The sequence below is a fragment of the Castor canadensis genome, chromosome 7 (genome assembly GCF_047511655.1).
Source record: "Castor canadensis chromosome 7, mCasCan1.hap1v2, whole genome shotgun sequence".
NCBI lineage: Eukaryota > Metazoa > Chordata > Mammalia > Rodentia > Castoridae > Castor > Castor canadensis.
The window spans coordinates 16208184-16214831 of NC_133392.1; positions in this window are offsets into that span (position 1 = coordinate 16208184).

The window sequence follows — 6648 nt, forward strand, 5'->3', positions numbered from 1 at the left end:
GAACCTCTTCGTGCTGTAGTTTCTTCATCTGTACAAAGGAAAACATAGCACGAATCTCATGAGGTTGTTAGGAGAATTCATTAATAAATGTAAATCACTGTTAACAGGTCCCATTCACAGTAGGAAATGCATCGGCATTTGTTGTTATTGTTGTTCAGTTGTAGTATTTAACAAAATAATAGGGCCAGAAATCAAGATCTCAGGAGGACACTTTAGTCTTGTGTGCTTTGTTCTTTCTCCCAGTTTTTGTTGCTTCTCAGTCTCTCTCTTTTTCTCTCCTCCTCACTTCCTCTTTCTTTCTTGGCAGCACTGGGGTTTGAACTCAGGGCTTGCTAGGCAGGTGCTCTTATCACTTGAGCCACTCCATCAGCCTTTGTTGTTTATCTCTGCTGTGTGCAAAGGCAGGAAATTTGACCTTGGTTTTCCATAGACTAGAAAGCTGGAGGCACCCTCTATTGTTTGTGAAACATTGAAATGTGCTCCTTACCAAATTCTGGCTCCTGGTTCCTGCTTCAACCAAGACCACATAATGACGGTGATGATTATTATTATCCACACAGTTTAAAATGGCTGGTCATATTATTACCATAATTATTTTCCTAGCCTAATTGTCATATATTTATATGGCATTTTGAGTTTTCATCATACCTTGCAACCACTAATTGCATGAGAAGGTCTGCTTAAATCAGGCTTAGAGTAGTTTGCAATTGATGCCTATCTTTGTATACTTATTTTAGACACAATAAAACATGTATTTTGCTCTAGATTAATATCAATACTTAGGGTAATGATTCATCTACCTGATCTCTAATTTCCAAGACCCACAGGTTGGCCTATGATTGATAACTGAGCAGACATTCCTATTCCTTATTCTCATCCTGGAATGTGAGTGGTGACACTAACCTCATAATCAGCCTAATGCACAAATACAGGCAGACCTATCTCAACAAACTATGATTTCAGAAAACACAAGGAAGATTTCCCTTAGCCTCCAAAACACTTAGATTTGATGTCCTGATATTCTTTAATTAGACTTTCATTTCTTTCTTCCTTTAACTTAACCAACTAAGAACTTTAGTCCCTGTTAGAGTACTATTGGCCAAGATAACACATTAAACTCTGATTCATTATACCTCAGGGTTAATGTGAATGAATTTGTTAAATTTGTTTCTAAATTTAATCAGACACTAGAAAAACTGAAGTCCATTCAGAATGGAGTTGAGAAAAGAGATAGAAGAAACAGATGATACCTGCTTCCAAAGTTTGTCAGACTTTTGGTTAAATATGTGAGTGGAACACATGAACTTAGCCTACATTCCCTGCTGAAGCCTACTAAAATGACAGTAAAGGGATTTTTTTGTTTGGAAGTATAAACCCACAAGGATAAATAAAATGGGAGAATTTTGAGAACTAGAAATTAGGTGTAACTAGTTTTCTAGAATTGTAGCTAGCTGTGGCTGAACTAAAGCTGAACCCTGAGGCAACAATGAAGAAAGTCAGAAACCAAGTTATACATAAATATGTTCACAGATCCTGTCAAGGCTTAGGAATTGGTGGTGATAGGTACCTCTGGAAGTGGAGGTTAAGATGGGCCAAAAATAGCAGAATGGATTGAACGTTTAGAACTAGATAGACAGCTCCCTACTCTACAAGGTTGGCACTGCCCTGTCTTCAATCCTAGTGTAAGATGAAAGACTTACTCCCTGGAAGGGCAGAAGTACTATTCTGGGGAGAGAAGAGGGTAACATGAAAGTAAACATTGTGAATGTTAAGAAACACATCCCCAGGCTGAAGATGAGGCCTCTCGTTTCCCATACATCAATCTGATAGAAAAATCTAGGTAGAAAAGGTCTCTGTTCTGGGAGAACAGAGTAGTCCAAGAGAAGAGACCGACAGATACAGACAGGAACCTCCGTGAGAAGCTCCATCCACATGGTCAGAGCTTCCAGTCATTTTTATTGAGCACCTCTCTTAAAGTCGGATCAGACCCCCAGGGTCATCAAAACTGTGAGAAAACCGGGCAGCAGTAATCCTAGCTACTCAGGAGGCAGAGATCAGGAGGATTGCGGTTTGAAACCAGCCCTGGGCAAATGGTTCATGAGACCCTAACTCAGAAATGCCCAACACACACACACAAAAAAAATGACTGGCAGAGTGGCTCACGTGGTAGAGTGCCTGCCTGGCAAGTGTGAGGCCCTGAGTTCAAACCCCAGTAACACCAAAAAAAAAAAAAAAAAGTGAGAAAAGTATATTATATAAAGATAGAGACCAAAAGGAACAAGCGAATTGGTGGGGTGGGGGAGGCTTGTAAGAGACACAGTTGTTTACATTGAACTTGCCAGGGGGAGGTAGGGAATGCAAGTTAAGAAAAAAACAGTATCAATAATATTCTCACAGATGTTATCGAAGATATTGGACCCATAAACAAGAATGATACTTCAAAAACAAAAACGGAAACTCTTGGAAATTAAGAATGTAATAACAGAAATGAAAACAGTAATGCATAGATGTTGGAAAATAAACTCTGAAATGTTTTCACAAAGACTAGCAAAAATGGTGCAGAAATGAAAAAAATGGAGGGAAAAAGGTTTTAAAAATTAGAGAGTATGCTGAGAGGATTCAACATCTGAATAAGTGAAGAGAGCAGAGGGAAGAGGATAGTAAACTGATAAGTCAGTATAATTTTATAGACTTAAAAGACAGCATATCCAGACTGAGAGGGTCCATGAAATATCAGAATAGTTATTGTAAAATTTCAGAGCACCAGTTTAAGAAAAATCCTTTAACATTTCTAAAGACAGAAAACAAAAATAAGTTCATACAAAGAATCAAGAATGACAGTGACATTACATTTTTCAGTACAACCTGAGAAGTGAGAAAGCATTGGGGAAATGTCTTCAAAATTCTGGGGTGAAATTATTTCCATCCTAGAATTCTATGCTAATTCATAGAGTTTATAGAGTGTGAGAGTAAAATAAGTCATTTGTTGACATTTTTTCTACCTTTTACCTTTTAATGAGAAACTGCTAGAAGATGTGCCTCATCAAAATTCAGGAAATAAACCAAGGGAGGAAAAAGATAAAAGAATCAGGTCACAAGCCCACCCTAGAGAGAGATGAAGGAAATTCCTAGGACTGTCAAGTTGAATCCTAGGATGACAACAGGTGGCACAACCAACCAGTCTGGATGAGATCAGCTCAGAAGGCTCCAGGAGAGATTTCCTGAAAATGAAACAGAGAAGTGGAGTATCTAATGAGTTTGAGCAGGTTTTCCAGACATGGGAAAAGCTTTATATTGAATTAGTAATAAACACAAAGAAAACTAAGGAAAGAAGAGAAAAAGCTAGACCATTATTAACACCAAAATGAATGCAATGTGCTTGAAACTGTATATATGATTTACATAATCATAGTCATGCTAACAGTGAACACTGATCCAAGTGGGACTGTGGCATTGCCATATTGGATGGATGAAGTAGTAAGTGGTAAAAGTAGGGAGAGGGGTATTTGAAAATAAGCTAAACCTTCATCGTGGGAAAATATTTGCTACTACTTAAAACAGAAATATCAAGAAGTGGCATAAGAGGAAGGGGGTCTGGAGTTTGGATAAGAAGTAGAGCACTTGCCTAGCATGTGCACGGCCCTGACATACTGCAAGAAAAAAAAAAGAGGAAAAAGCACACTATTTTTAATAACCACATTACTTAAAGAAAGGAAGCCAATAACATTCAGCATTGAAAGAGGAAGCAGGAAATTGAGAATTTAGGGGAAAAGACCAAAGCTTTCATAATAAACTTAACTCTTCCCTAAACTATATATTGGTATAACACAAAGTTTGGCAAGAGGAGAAACTAAAGGCAGGAAATATTTTATTTATTTTTTTGGTGAGACGGGTTGAACTCAGGGCTTTGCACTTGCAAAACAGGTGCTGTACTGCTTGAGCCACTCCTCCAGTCAATTTTGCTCTGGTTATTTTGGAAATGAGGTCTCAAGAACTATATGCCCCAGCTTGCCTCTTACCTCTATCCTCCCTATCTTAGCCTCCCAAGTAGCCAGGATTACAGGCATAAGCCACCAATACTCAGCAGGAAATAATTTTTGATGCTTTTGTAAAAGTTCATAGTTTATAACCTGTTCATAAGTTATTAACCTGTAGGAGTAGGAAGGAGATGGTAGACTTGAAAGCTGAGGTGAGATCAAGCAAATTTTTCAGGTGATATTAGGCATGAGTGAGGAGAAGTCATTGCTGGATTTATGGCTTTGATGAGGTTAGGTGAAGATACCAATAGTTTTGATAGTGAACATGGAGAAGGAGAAAGATAACAAGATGGTAACTGAAATATAAGAAAAATAAGATAGTTCAATAAATGATATAGTTAAAGAAAAAAGAATGGATGTAAATGAAGACCCCCTAAATTAAGGACTGGGAAATAGAAGAGTCACTCATTTTAAAAAGAGCAGTCAGAGATAGTAAAACCTTGTAAAGAAGTTCGGAGAGAAGTGAGTTTTAAAAATGGAGAAGCTGGATAAAGGAGAGCGGTGGAGGGGGTAAATTCAAGTATGATATATTCGATATGTTGTAAGAACCTTTGTAAGTGCCACAGTGTACTCCCACCCAGCATAACGATACAGAAAAAAAAAATGGATCCAGAGGCACCTGCACACCCATGTTTATTGCAGCACTATTCACAATAGCCAAGTTATGGAAACAGCCAAGATGCCCCAGCACTGACGAATGGATTAAGAAAATGTGGTATCTATACACAATGGAATTTTACTCAGCCATGAAGAAGAACGAAATGTTATCATTCGCTGGTAAATGGATGGAATTGGAGAACATCATTCTGAGTGAGGTTAGCCTGGCCCAAAAGACCAAAAATCATATGTTCTCCCTCATATGTGGACATTAGATCAAGGGCACACACAACAAGGGGATTGGACTTTGAGCACAAGATAAAAGCGAGAGCACACAAGGGAGATATGAAGATAGGTAAGACACCTAAAAAATTAGCTAGCATTTGTTGCTCTTAACGCAGAGAAACTAAAGCAGATACTTAAAAGCAACTGAGGCCAATAGGAGAAGGGGACCAGGAACTAGAGAAAAGGTTAGATCAAAAAGAATTAACCTAGAAGGTAACACCCACGCACAGGAAATCAATGTGAGTCAATGCCCTGTATAGCTATCCTTATCTCAACCAGCAAAAACCCTTGTTCCTTCCTATTATTGCTTATATTCTCTCTTCAATAAAATTTAGAGATAAGGGCAAAATAGTTTCTGCCGGGTATGGAGGGGGTGGGGGAGATAGGGAGGGGGCGGAATGGGTGGTAACGGAGTGGGTGGGGGAAGAGGGGAGAAATGACCCAAGCATTGTATGCACATATGAATAATAAAAAAAAAATTAAAAAATGGAGAAGCTGGATCAAGGTATGGTGATAAATTAGCATAAAGTAGAAGCTTTATCTCCTGAACACAATTCTGCTGCAGTTGCCACAGAAACAAGAGTGAAACTGATGGACCTCAGAAACTTAGAAAACTCTGGTGTCCTGCAACCCATTCCCTTGGTCTGTGGTCTACCTCTGGTGGCAGTTGCAGCTGCAGTGGGCAGTTCTGTCTAAGCTTAGACGTACCTCATGGTGACAGCATCTCACCTCAATCCCATACTCAGCTCTTCAGAATTTCTGCCACTGAAAAGTTTGTGAGGAAGAGCTTCCTCTTTCTAAAAGCACGATGGAGTTTGGGTGACACTTCGCCAACAGAGGTGGAACCTGGTGGATGAGTACTGTGTCCTGTCCTTTGAGTGGATGATTCTGGGAAGCAATTCTGAGAAGTACTCTGAATACTTCTCAGGAGGTCCCAATGGGATGAGTATGCAGTGACCACAGAGGGGACCTCAGTAGCCCTCTTTCTCTTTCCCTATTATTCCCCACTTTCTCTCTTCCTGCGGATCTGAAATAAACCTGTCTTAGGCTCTACTTCTGAACAAAAATCACCATGCATGGGAGCTGGGGCGGAAGAAGCGGAGAGGGGAGCCCAGGTGACATAATTGAGGGTGAGTTGAGGGAGACACGCCTCCCCCATAGCCTCGGAAGTTAAAACAAAGGAAGTAAGTTTAGGAAATAAGCAGTGCTGTTAACCAGGTGTATATATCAGAAAAATTCCAAGTAATAGTGGCTTAAGGAAGTTTCTGTCTTTTTCAAGGAAAAGAAGTTAGTATTGGTATGGTGGCTCCATGATGACTTAGTATTCTTAACTTCTGCATGACCGCCCATGGTGGCCATAGTTAGGATCGTGTCATGGTTGCATGTAGGTGCTGGAGCTCAAGTTGCCAATTTTAGGGCAGTCACGAGAAAAGCAAGAGAAAGAAAGGATTGCCTTCTGCTCTTAACAAGAGCTTTCTGAAAGTTCCACACTTCTGCTTACATTTCACTGACCACAACTTACATAACCACATCTCGTGGTTAAAAAAGAAAACTGGGAAATAAAATGTTTAATTCAAGGTAACTACCAGAAAAATAAAAGTAACAAAGTATAATTTTGAAATTCTGTACAAAATTTTCCTGAAACAGGTAAGGTAAAAGGCTGAAATAAAGGAATAGAAAACAATATAGCAGAGAAATGCAAATCAAAGGAAAGCCTGGGCAACAATTG